The sequence below is a fragment of the Saccoglossus kowalevskii genome, chromosome 18 (genome assembly GCF_978046115.1).
Source record: "Saccoglossus kowalevskii chromosome 18, keSacKowa6.1, whole genome shotgun sequence".
Taxonomy (NCBI): Eukaryota; Metazoa; Hemichordata; class Enteropneusta; family Harrimaniidae; genus Saccoglossus; species Saccoglossus kowalevskii.
Genome location: NC_140658.1, coordinates 10,052,667 through 10,067,251, shown reverse-complemented (window position 1 = coordinate 10,067,251; position 14,585 = coordinate 10,052,667). Strand labels below are relative to the sequence as shown.

The following is a 14,585-nucleotide window of genomic DNA, read 5'->3' as shown; positions in this document are numbered from 1 at the left end:
AGAAACGAAACGGAACGGAACGAAACGAAACGGGATAACACACATAATAAAAATTAAACTGTATTCAATGAAAATGGGTTTTATACGCACAATATTTACAAAATATTTGCTGAAAATATTTAAGCAATAAACCACCGCCGGAGACGAAACTTGAACAGTATTTTTATTTAATTATTTGTTGCTACCCTTTTACATCAGAGGTTCACTGATTAGTAATTAGGAGCAGCAAAAAAAATTATTGGAAAAAGCACATACTATATAAATGAATAAAGAAACAGACAATTTAAAACTTAAAGGAAGTACAAAAAATTGAACTTGTTAAAACTTAAAGAAAATACAAAAAAAAGAAACTTTTGAACTTAAAGTAAATACAGGAAATAAATCTAATCTACATAATCTCTTCTATAATCCATGACATAAATAAGAAACCTTTTCACAATTCTATCAATATATTTACCTTTCAGTCGTGTATTTAACACCCTAAAACATTTGCCGAAAACAACGGGATTTTAATTAGTAAACGGTTCGTTTCGCTAATTAAAGATAATCGGAATTTTGCAATCACGCGGCGAAACAAGGGTCTTACAAGTACAACTAGACTGGCAAAGTCGGGACTTCTTTTTTATTTTACAAAAAAAAAATATATAATTAATTGTCAATTTAGCCTTTTCAACGTGATCGCGAAAACTAGCGTGCGTGCGGGCTAGTTTTCGCGACCACGCTAAAAGGAATAAAAGAACAATTAATTATTTCTTTTTGTAAAACAAAAAAGAAGTCCTGACTTTGCCAGTCTAAGGTACAATAATCACATCTATCGGACGAAACATGGGCAGTATTTTACCTTTCAGTCGTGTATAAAACTGTATAAAACAATTATCTATAATTAGCGAAACGAACCATTTACTAATTAAAATCCCGTTATTTTCGGCAAAAGTTTTTTGTCGTTATATACACTACTGAAAGGTGAATATACTGGTCAAGTTTTGTCCGACAGTTGTGAATATTGTACGTGTAAGACCCTCGTTTCGCTGAATACCGGTATTACCGGTATCTGTAATTGGCGAGACGAGCCATATGGTATTAAATATTATTTTTTTCGGCAAATATTTTGTAAATATTGTGCGTATAAACCTATTTTCACTGATTACAGTTTAATTTTCAATATGTGTGTTATCCCGTTTTGTTTCGTTTCGTCGATTACAATAAATCGCATACAAAAAGTCATCCCGGAGTCATCCACACTTCTTTCGCGCCTCGTCCTCATTCGCATTCAGCTCCTGCTTTTTTCTGGGTTTTCTACCCTGTATTCATGCCAAAACCACTCGGAGCTGGACATCAATATTGCGTAATGGTATCTGATGGAATAAGAATCCTGGCAAAGTTGTGTGCATTGTGTTTTAAACTATCAAATAAATGATGATATTCACACTCGTGTCAATAGTTCTCATCTTTCTTCATCAAACAACGAATGACACCAACAGGAGTTGCATACACAGTAACTTTTTTGACTTGATCACACTCCACTTGAGTGCAAAACATGGCAGAGAATCCTCGCAATAGGGGGTAGGATGTTCTCAATATATGTCTGAAATAGGGGGTATTTTTTTCTTCAATATGTCTGCTCTAGGGGGTACTAAATTTACATTGCGTCCGCAATAGGGGGTATGGGTAGCCAATGTGCTGCCAGCCCTAGGGGCCTTTTATTTTTTAGCAAGAACGCACATGGTGTAAGGTTTCAATATTGAGTGACCCCCCGGGGCTGTCTCCAGTTATTAAACTAAAAAAATACTGGCGCAGGATGGAAAATGCCGTGAACAAACCCAGGAATATAGTTTGGCGTCCACTCAGGTTCCCAATGACGCATTCGAATCCACTGGCGTTGAGTATATTGCTTACAGCAGACGCCGCTCAAATTTCAACCCCACCACGAACGTTGAACGGACTGTCATCCGGGTACTTTGAGAACGCCCTCTATCGAATTTCGTGAGAAAAATAGTAACTCGGAAATTAGGAATGGCGTATTTAATGAAACTTTCAATTTATATCTGGTTGCGTTACACATTTGTTTTGTTTAAACGTTTTGGCATGAGAAGCCATGATGTAAGAGTTATTAACCGAGTGTTTTTTGTTTCAGGTCTGAGCCTGGAAGACGTCCTATTAGGCTGAGGAAGTATTACTTTGTTGAATCGGCAGCGAAAATACTACCGTAACAATCAAGAACTTCGCGTATATCAGGAATGGAAACGCAATTATCGGCAAGGAAGTGTCACTTTTGTATTTTTTTTTCTTATTTGTTTGAATGTTTGCTTAGTCTCCAGCAGTCATGTCTATGCAATTACCTGGTCGCATGTTACAGCTGGTTACGGTTATCCAACAATCCATCTTTTCATTGATAGTCTATCCTAGCATAATTTTTGTTGAATCCAGAGAAGACTCTGTATCTGCAGAAATATTTTGAAGTCGCTTTGTATGAAATACTCATTATGTACAGTTTTGTTAATTTGAAGAGTTTTTATTTTGCTATGTTATTTACGGAAACCACAAGTCATTTTTTATTTTCTCAGTTAAAGCTGAGCAGTACAAACAGGGTAATACAGTCGTTATTTCTAGACTCGATTGAGTTGCGTGCCCTGTAAAATCTTACGTAAATATGTCGACGTTGCATCCGTTATATTCATGTCATCTGAATATCTCTTTAGGTCATTTTTTTGGTCGGGTGGTATCTGTACCCATATCAAAATAATAATAATAAAAAAAAAACGTTGTGTTACACCAGAGCGACGGAGACAATTGTCAAACGTCTTCAGGCAGTGCATGGTGATGATGCTTTAGGTTTGGCATTCATTCTTTGCGGGCAGGTGCAACTGCCGCATCTAATGCAGGTTTAGGGCCAGGGCCAGGACCAATCAGATACCGCCAAAGATGGCGACGCTGTTGACTCGCTGACTAGTCATTTGTCAATTTCGCAAACTTTGTAGGTGTCCGGGCCCGTTCTTTTTTATCTACGTGGCCGCACCTGGCATGAACCTTACCTTATGTAAGTGTGTGTTGTACATTGTCGGATGTGACTAGTCTAGTAAAGACATATTGTTAACCGCGTTTCGCAGTATAGCGGTTAACTATTGTCTTTTCGAGATGGCAAACAGACGGGTATGGTACGTGGAGTCATGTGACAAGGGGTATTTAAGTGGAGGACAGAAGGTTGAATGTCAATCTAGGCCAGTCTCGCTACAGTGCAGTTTTCAAATTGTTGTTTTGTGAGTTTGTTGTATAATACAGGGCGACACCCGCCACCTTCCCCTGGGCACGATCGACAGTGCGACGGGTACAGGTTTCCAGGTATTTTTTCCTCAAAGGGTTTTTTATTCCTGGTTTTTCCTGGGCGGTCGGCGTGCCAGTAACAGGGGTTACTATTTTGTCGATGTTTTTTGTCAGTTATTTTAAATGTTTCTTTAACCGAGTAATGTTAATGCCATTTTTCGAGCATCAATAGTCGATCTTTTTTGCAGTCCATGTAAGTTATTTTTTTCTCTCATTTAGTTTATTTCAATTTGAACACTACATGCAATGTAATGGCAGCCGTTTTTAGTCGGCTTTATTAGTATGTTTTGTTAAATAAATGGTTCGCCGGACCGACTGCACATACGTGGCCGCACCTGGCATGAACCTTACCTTATGTAAGTGTGTGTTGTACATTGTCGGATGTGACGAGTCCAGTAAAGACAACAAAAGAGGTAGGGACGCTACAGTCCGTGTGCACAAGCTGGCTATGATTGGCTGGCGAATGGAAGCTGATTGGTTGACAAAAATGTGAGCTGATTGGTCGAAATAAACAGGATATGATTGGCTGAGAACATAGCATCCTGAATCCTAAAATGTATCAAGCTCAAGGGTTCCATGTCTTTACAAACTTACATTTGTGCAGGCACAAGTGAACAATTTGTTCAAGCGTATTCAGACTCGTGAATTTATAGCTCCAACATGTCTAAATGACCTACACTCGTTACATGGGATGAAATGACGTCTACAGATATCGAATCTAAATACAAGCAATATCGAAACATTCTGACAAAACTGTTAAAATTGGCAAAAAAAACGTTATTTCAAATATAAATTTATTTCCGCAAATGGGAATACGAGTAAGATTTGGATAACAATTAACAGCATTTTAAATAAATACAATAATATGACCACCCCTCAAAGACTTAAATCACCGACGTGATGCTCCCGATAAAGTTTTGACAGGAAGTTGCGATATTGCAAATGAATTCAATAATTACTTTACAAATATTGGCCCTGAGCTAGCTAGAAAAATTCACACATCTGTAAATTTTAATCACTATCTCACAGGGAATTTCCCGTCGTCCCTTTTCCTCCAAGCAATCACAGGACGGGATATTATGAAATTTCTTTACCGATTAGAAAGCAATGGGACATGATCACGTGTACCCCAAACTTGTAATTGATGCTGTAAAGTATATTAACCTCTAGCGCACATTCTTAACTGTTCTATAGCTCAAGGTATTTTTTCTGACTCTCTGAAACTCGCCACAATCACACCTGTATATAAAAAGGGATCTGCCCTGGATGTCGGCAATTATAGGCCCATATCTATTCTACCCGTATTCAGTAAAATATTTGAATCAGCTGTAAATCATCAGCTACTTGGTTTCCTAAATAAGTTCAACATACTCTTGTCCTCGCAATATGGTTTTCGGAAAAAAATACAGTACCGCCCTTGCCCTAGTTGACCTTGTTTCTGATATCACTGCCAACATGGACAACGGTTTTTTTACATGTGGGGTATTCATTGACTTAAACGAGCATTCGATATTATTGACCACAATATTCTCCTTAAAAAACTGGCTTATTATGGGATATAAGGGGGTCTCCTGCTTTCATGGTTTCGAAGCTATATAACTAATAGACACCAAACAGTAAACATTGACGGAACTGCATCCACACCCAGACAGATTCAATACGGGGTGCCCCAGGGATCAATATTAGGACCTTTACTTTTTCTTCTCTACATAAATGATATTCACCACTCTACTGATGCTTTCAATTTCCACCTCTTTGCGGATAATACACATTTATTTAAATTCCTGCAAACTAACACTATTGATCTTTCTAATATTAACAATGATTTTGAAAATGTTGTACAGTGGTGCAAAGCTAATAAATTAACAATTAATGTAGAAAAAACAAACTATATGATCCTGAAAACCCCGCAAAGATAAGTAAAAGTGGAGGGACAGCTTGCAATCAATGATACGTTGATAGAGGGCGTGTCTAAAGCCACTTATCTGAGAGTAACCATTGACCCATGCCTAAATTGGAATTCTCATATTGCAAACATTGTGAAAACCATTAGTCTCAAAGTGGGCATTATATCTCGCATTCGTTCCAAGATCAATTCTTATCCTACTTTACAACACACTTATTCTCCCACACTTAATGTACTGTATTGAAATCTGGGGAAACACATACCCAACACTTCTTGAACCAGTTCTGTTCTTACAAAAAAAAAGTTGTGCGCCTTATCACCTTCTCGCACTTTAAAGCACATTCTGCTTCTCTTTTTATCCAATTACGCATAATTGATATTCACAAACTTTGTAAATTACAAACCTGCCTATTTATCTTCGACCTTAAACACAACAGATATGCACATAGCCTCAATAAGTATGTTAATGATTACCCACATTGCTATCCCACAAGTTCAGTGTCTAGTGGTAACTTGTCAATTCCTGTTGCTCAACTTACAGTTTCACAACATAATTTAAATTTGCTGCAGTAAAACACTGGAATTCACTTCCAGACTCCCTCAAAAACATCAACAACAGAAACAAATATGAAAATATGAAATGAAACATTATTTGCTTTGTTAAATTCTTGGATTACCTTCCATTTCTCTGCATTTTTTTAATTTTTTTCTTTTATTCTACATTTGTAAATTGTAAATTTCTACTTGACAGTCTGGGCCATGGACTGGACTAGTCCATAAGGACTATTTCCATGGTCCCCACCGGAATTACTACTATTGTATTTTGTTTATAAGTTCTGTTATAATGGTCATACTGGTGAAATAAATTAAAAAAAATCTGATTCTGATTTACTCAGTGTGAATACTTAACCGCGTTTGAAAATGTATACTCTATCGTTGAACCATTTTAAAATGTCATTTTTTATTCTTAAATACTACTAATAATATCATTCTTATATATTACTCAGTTTTTAATCCATTTATTTGATTATTTACTCAAACAAAAAAAAAACAAAAAAACAATAACAAACAAAAAAAATGTATATTCCATGTCACTGATCTTACTAGTTTTACCCTTTTTTTGTCAGTTTCATAATCAAATACTTAACCGGGTTTGAAAATGTATACTCTATGTATTTCAACCATTTTAACATGTCATTTTTCATTCTTAAATATTACAAATAATATCATTCTTATATATTACTCAGTTTTTAATCCATTTTTTTTATTATTTACTCAAACATAAAAAAATATATGTTCCATGTCACTGATCTTAGTAGTTTTACCCATCTTTTGTGTATAAAAATGACGTGTATTTATTAGCGTGTGAGTGTGTGCGTGTGTGTGCGTGAGCGCCCTCTACGATACATTCTGAAAAATCTTTCGTGACGTCCATGCTCGTCCAATTAAAAAAATCCAATTAAAAAATAATTAAAAAATTGGAAAAAAATGATGGTAATTTATGCAAATGTATTCACGATGACCTCTTACGACCTCGTATTCAAATCAATTCTATGTATGCAAATGTATTCACAATATCCCATTGTGACGTAATCCTTATGCAAATTAACCCCTTTACGGCCATGGTCGCTCATTTATGCTAATTTATGCAGGAATTCCCATTTATGACGTCATCGTTTATGCTAATCTATGCACGTTCCCCCATTGTGACGTCATTCAACCCCCCGTATGACGTTATCGCATCCGAACTATGAACAGCGCTCTCATGGTCGTCCCTATAATGTAACTTAAACGACTTGCAGCCTATGTATAGTGGTGCAAATACTTGACTACGGTGGAGAGCCTACAGCACTGAAGCCTAGAATGAGTGTACCACAGTACTGGCCTATTTTTGTTTGTTTAAATAATCATTATGGTTCATAACTGGTGGTTCACTATCTAATTGAATTAGAAGAATTGATAGATTATAGTAATTCTTGTTCATTTCACCCATGAATATGTTTTCTAATACTTTCTAAAATAAAGTGTTTGCTGTTAAGTTATTGTGAAAATTTACAAAAATAACATTTTTTTTACGGAAAATAAGACAACTTTGATGACCTACATAATAATAAAGTGATAATTTGAGTACATTCGGATATGTTGGCACTTTTTATTCATCCAGTATGCTATGCCGTGCAGAGCGCCTATTGGTCGATTGAATAATGACGTGGGTTTAACTAAACGATATACAAGTAGTGCTCGAGGTCGATGAAACCAATTACCAGATGTATCAGGAACAGAACGCAATGACACATATACATACATAATCTCCATCCGTAATCGTTCTGGTTTTAATTTAAGACATTCCCTTAATTTTATTCTGAAAATGGCACAACAACAAAGAATACATGATATATATAATTTCTATCAACGATTCATGGTTTGAGGAATTACATGCCTACATACATGAGCTTATTGCCCCCTTTTCACCAAATACAGAATATAGTTTATACCACACTTGACTTGAGTGAAACTTCAATGTACATTATTCATAATTATATGTAAGCTTTTCCCAATATTCATTTTTCAATAAATGTTACCAAAAACTGGTTTCCAAGTTAATACTCTTAAACCTTTAAACAAATATATAACTACCCTCAAACCCCAAAACAATAATTAACATAAATACTTAAATGTCTCTTTAAAAACTTTGGCTATTCAAATGCACATAAGTGTATAATAATATGTTCGAAAGAGATATTAGAGAACCTACAAATCTTTTACCTCAGATGGGTCATACAAACTTAGCTCTTAGTTTAACAATAAATTCAAGTCAAGATTGCAAATCCATGCAATCAATATTCGACATTGGTTTGACATTATTCAATGAAAATGAACAAAAGATTAATTTGAGCGATCATATGACTGTGAACAAAATAATGCATAGACATTTGGAGATCAATGGCTTGTAGAAGTCACAAACTTGTACTTGATCGTTAAACGCTGTAAAGTTAAAACTAGCTGAACTGAATGATTCACTGGTTAGAGATGTAAATGAAGAGATGTTACTGATCAAAGCCGGCTTCTAAGTTCCAAGGAATTATGCAAATAACGTCAAATTATTTCTTTTTGTACACCTTTCTGTTGTAATGAATACGTTAAAGGGCGGGAGTGGTCACCTGCGCATGCGCCAGATGGCCATAGCGTGTCATTGTTTACAAACAAGCGTCTACCCATAGGCCATTGCGTTTTTAGCGTGTGTTGTTATGATCGCTTGGGACTCAATTCCCGCGCGTGCGCAGGTGACGACCCTCCCGCTTTAAATTGCCACCAGGATCACTTATCAAGCAGAATTGGTTTCACATACTCGGGACTACGCGACCCCATATACTCGGGTCTGGCATCCCATGGAGCACTAAACGCGTTCACCAATTTATTATTCACACTGTTATATACCGGTAATATATTAACACGATTCCATGGTGAACGATTGCTATGACTACCATGAATCAAATTTACATCGAAAAAAACGACAGACCCAACATCGCCTAAACAATACTCAATACCATATGCATTTGCCAAATTAGCAACTAACATGTTATCGGTTTCTCCAGCCGTCAATTTGAACTTAGAGGCCGTGGTAAGGTGGTCAGCCGGTGTTTCAACAGCGCCGCTTAAGAATACTCTATGCGATTTCGGTATAACCATAATCGCCCCAGACTCGCATGTATTCGTTGATAACATTATAATACACGTTTGCGCTCTCATCCTTGGCATGCCATCTTCGGCGTGAAATATTTCGAAATCACTATGCCATGTATATCCAGTAGCAGTAAATGCTTGGTGAAAATTGATCGCGCACTGGTGAAGATACACATCATCTCCTAATATCTGATGAACATGGGAAACAATTTTTCTGCTGCGTAAGAGATTGTCCACGGATGCAAGCGTGTTATGCGCCCCATAGACACTCCGTAATTTGTTTGTACCCGGTTCCGTGACAAAGTGACACTTATCAGTGATCGTTGGGTCATCGCCATAAGTGATGTTGTTTTGAATTTCGTATGTGTGTTGTGTTACTTCCTCAATGACCGGTTTCAGCTCATCTCTCGTGAAGAAGTCGTGTAGTGCGATAAACCCTCTTTCTTCATATTCATCCAGTTGTTCGGGCGACATTGGTCCCCCTGCCCTCGCACCATTCCTCGTCCACACGATTGGATCTAGGCGTGGATATATTCCTGTAACCCCTTTACGACTAGGATAGTAATTCTTATGAGACGAGGTGCTGTGATACGTAATGTGATGTGATGACCACTTTGGAAAATTGGCGAGCTATCACTGTTGGCAGTCGATGCACATAATTTCCGATGTGGCACAGAAACATTTTCAAGTGTCCTGAACAAAATGAAAATAGAATTTAGTTCAAAAAATTATGCTACTAAACATTGCTGCCTAATATTTTATCCAGGGCTTTGTTAAAGTAATTTTACTTCATTGTTCTTAACAAAAAAACGTCGCAATAAAGGGCACAATTGACTTTGAAGTTTATTGAAATTGTCACTATTGTCTGCGCATTTTGACTCGGAGTGCATTTGATACAAATAAAAAGTAGTGTTTTTATGTACGTCAGTTTTATTTTAGTAAGATCGTGACAAGCCTTATGGGGGTGAAACTGGGTGAAGGTCTTTTTGTTATTGCTGTGTTTATTAGGATTGCTGGCAAGCCTATTTTTGATTATTACTAGGGTTGAAGTGATTTATTGTAGTCACAATGTACGTCTCACCGACATGCTAATCGTTTTTGTACCGATTATAACTATTCTTATTATTTTTCTTCCGGGAATTGGTTTCAGCTGTAATTGCAAAGCCGTTCAATTTTTGTTGGCTGGGATTTGTAGTGGTAAGAAGTGTAAATGTCCTGTAAATTCATGCATATGTTAAATGAACAATTTGTAAATAGGATTCTTGTGAGGAACCATGAAGTCTCTTTAGTTGAGCTTTGTCGGGCCTAGACTTGCTTGCAGTTTGTTGCGATTCCGATGTAAAATTCTTGAAAAATAAATATAAATTGCGTAAACGAGGGGTGAATGCGAAAGTCATGTGACCGCAAAATCCCAGCAGACTTGTAACATGTTTTGCAACCATTACAACGCATAAATACTCCTATAACAATGACAATGTAACCATTGTAATGTAATGGAAGGGGCTTGATGCATTTAATTATTTTTAGAATGTATTTATTTAGCCAGTATTTATCGAATTGAAGGGTACATTTACCGACACGTAATATCATTTCTTGTCAACATGTCGATCCCAATTACAGATTCAGGAGGGAGGGAGAAATCGACTCACGCATACACATGTATTGAGGAAACCGTTACTCTTTGCGACAAGAACAACTTGTTCACGTACACTGAAGATTACAGTACAGTAAACGGGATCGACAGCTTTTTAGGTTTCTCTCTCGTCATACTCGCAAATACGAAATACAACAATGATGAAACCCCTAAAACGGTAACACTTGGGTGGTCCTTTTGTCATATCTTTTAAATCAACGGATCAATAAACCGCATTTCTTGTCCCACCCAAGCCACAACGACCATATTACCGTGAAAGTGTTTTGTATTTAAGATGAAGCTAAAATAGGTTGTTAAGTTGAGATGTTACTCGTGTATATTATATTGCAAACTGTGTCTAATGGTAAAAATCGCACTAGGCTATTATATAATGTAACAACTAATATATTTATTAACTAAAGTCATTAATCGATTTAATTGATGAAATGCACAAGTAATAATAGGCAATGAGAGGGGCAATGAGTATAAGAGCTGTGAGATAGACGTATCTTTGGAATGAAAACTAACATGCACATCAACCAGCCAGAAAACAGCATTTATGAAAAACAAAATGTAATTGACGTTATGCTGTGATATCTAGTTTGATTCAAGTTGGATATAAAATATTCCAAAATGTTAGACAAATGTTCAGACGTAGAGCCCACAATAACTCATTATGGAAACAAATATTTCTTTATCCAACTGGCGTGTATGAAACGAGCGTCAAAACACATTTTCTCTATAGGAGGTGCTATGTTGCTAGGATGCGAACCACAGTGACTCTACTTGATGTATTTCCAACGGCACTGGTCGAGCTGCTATGAAACGCTGGTCAAAGAGCCAAGGAAAACGGCTTAAGTCGCGAAAATAGCACAAATTCAACTGTTAGACAATCCTGAACAACCAAATGTATATATGTTGCACATGTAGGGAGGGATCGTGTTACACTGTTCAGGAAAGTCTAAACAACTAGCCTAAATACGTTTGTTTTCACCGCTTAGGGTTGCCAGGGGAAGAAAATGTTCGGATAATTGCACTCGAAATTAGGCATTAAAACATCAGCTGACCGTGTGTTTTCACTGTTGAATCGTAAAATACTAAACACCACAAAAGACATACTCAAGGAATATGGCGCTTTCCGTAGATCGGCTGAACTTGATATAACTATCTGTTAAATATATCTATGAATCTATGGGGTAGAATCTGATGAGCATTGAAATGACTGATTTGCATAGCTTTCAAATATTAAAAACATATTTTTGGACACAATATCAACATAATGTGAATATGAATTGTGACACAGTGATATTTGCTGAAATACTTACGTACTTACATTACTCAGAACATCTAGACTTGTCGGACAAACACTATCATCATAGTGTAAATATTAAATGTGGCACTGTAATATATGCAGGCAGGCATACATACGCGACATCACATCAGCCCGACATTTTCAATTAACATGGCCTTCAAATATATAGAATTTGTTGGACATATAATATCAATATAATACTAATTAATGTGTCGAAAATTAAATGGCTGGGCATTTCAAACATATACATCGATTTTTCAATAAGTGTTTTTCATGAGATGCACATATCCATTGATACGTGTTCCCTACATATATATTTCATGGCGCTTTCCGTAGATCGGCTGAACTTGATATAACTATCTGTTAAATATATCTATGAATCTATGGGGTAGAATCTGATGAGCATTGAAATGACTGATTTGCATAGCTTTCAAATATTAAAAAAATATTTTTGGACACAATATCAACATAATGTGAATATGAATTGTGACACAGTGATATTTGCTGAAATACTTACGTACTTACATTACTCAGAACATCTAGACTTGTCGGACAAACACTATCATCATAGTGTAAATATTAAATGTGGCACTGTAATATATGCAGGCAGGCATACATACGCGACATCACATCAGCCCGACATTTTCAATTAACATGGCCTTCAAATATATAGAATTTGTTGGACATATAATATCAATATAATACTAATTAATGTGTCGAAAATTAAATGGCTGGGCATTTCAAACATATACATCGATTTTTCAATAAGTGTTTTTCATGAGATGCACATATCCATTGATACGTGTTCCCTACATATATATTTCATGTCCACACGACACGGGTCGAGTATTTAAAAATGTTGCAAGAACTTGAAAGTTTATATTACTTAGTAATACGTACGGTCCATTTTTTTGGTAGAAAGTGAGTGAAGTTGTAAAATGGTTGTTCATAGTATCCACAAAAAAACATCATAGGAATATATCTCTAGCATACTGTGGTTTCAGACATGGCGTGCAATGTTGATCGAAATTCTTTTTCTGGGCTGCTTTGACTTCACCGATACAGTACTATAAACAGCTGTGAAAATGGATAAATTGTATAAAATATGTATCTAACTTACAGGTCAGTCTAGGGAGTGTTTCTTCTTTGTTGGTCAAGTAGGCTATTGTGATAATTCAGTGACGCGTTTAATATTTCCAGTTTTGTTACCAGTAGAAATGAGAAAATATGGTTGTTCGAAATGTTAAAAATAATGCCCTGAATTATCTGTTTATTTTTGGGTCAGTGTTTTGTTTGCATACGTGTATCACAAACATGCACTATATATACGACATATGGTACACGACATCAACCCTAATGCACCCTAAAAGGGACCCATTCTTTTATAGGAAAAAAATAACCAAATCTTTTAAACAGGAGAGGTGTTCAATTTCAATTCCTAGCGGGATTTTTAGCCTGGCGCCAGACCACATTCGGACCACACTAATTATTGACTTTAAAAGAAAAAAACGCCACCTAGTGTCTGAAACTATCGGTATATTCCGGGAATATTCGGACTTACGATATTACAAACAGTTATTACAGATATATATTATTCAGTCGGCAACGAGCCATATTTTGGCGTGGGCCAGCTAGTTACGTCACAGTTTGAAAATGGGCATAAGGACCAAGCAAATTGGTGGTAACGTCTGTGATATCGACAATATCACACGTCATTGTCATGCTACACGTGACAAATCAATATGTACCATCAACTCAGGGTATGCAAATCGACACCGACCTTTCCCTCGCTTGACATCAACAGGACAAAACGCGTTAATAAATACGAAAACCAAAGCGCCAACGGTGTCGTTTTCGAGATTATGCCCACTTAGTCCAAAACTGACAAACCATTACAAGGAAAATATATAAAATATAGTCAAATTGTGACACCGAAGTTTTCGCGAAAAATATTAAACCTCCCAATGTATAACACATAAATATGAATAATCCTAAATTGCTACGTTTTCTTCAAATACCCAACCACAGTCCCCCAGTGATAGAGCGACTGTGGCCCAATGTAGAGAATAACACTAATACATAATTGTATAACCGACAATCGGGAACGATACTTTTCCACTTTTTTTTTAAATTCGACGAGCATGCGAATAATACTAGTAACAAGTATTGCCACCTCTTCTATTTGTGGTCACGCGGAATAGATTAAATTATATTGTATCACGTGTGACGGTCTTTCAACTATCACGGTTTAACTCATTAAGCCAGGTCACGGGTTACTTACAGCTTTTCATCCACGAGCGCAAAGCCACACCACGCCAATAATATGTATAATATATATATTACCAGTATTTCAACATAACAAATTTGCATGTCGTTTTACTTTGTCAGGAGTTGAAAAAATTAAAAATGTTACTAATAACTACGCCATCAATGCACTGTACTACTGACTGGCGATCTCATATTGCTCTCGGTACAGAACAAGCGGCAGCCTGTTACCACGTTGTCACGTGACAATACTCAACATAACAAACGGTAACACGTGTTTATGATTTAGGGTCAGACCAGGGTAGAAGCAAGGGGGAACCCAGACACTGTTCCATACATGCGATCAGTCTAATGTCTAGTCATTAGGTCTTCGAACACTCCAAGTTATTTGCGTTCGTAGTTTTAGCTGTAGTGTATTTCTCAAATTTAATTTTAATTTGCACCACTTGTGCATTCCACCCAAC

General features: G+C 36.5%; 1 pseudogene across 1 annotated transcript; it reads right to left on the bottom strand.

Moving 5' to 3' along the window:
• Positions 1–7,529: 7,529 nt before the first annotated feature.
• Positions 7,530–13,063, bottom strand: LOC146731537 (uncharacterized; annotated as a pseudogene). The gene is made up of 2 exons (XR_014926934.1): positions 12,977–13,063; positions 7,530–9,604 (listed from the first exon to the last, which is right to left on the bottom strand). The product of XR_014926934.1 is annotated as an uncharacterized LOC146731537 (transcript).
• Positions 13,064–14,585: the final 1,522 nt, after the last annotated feature.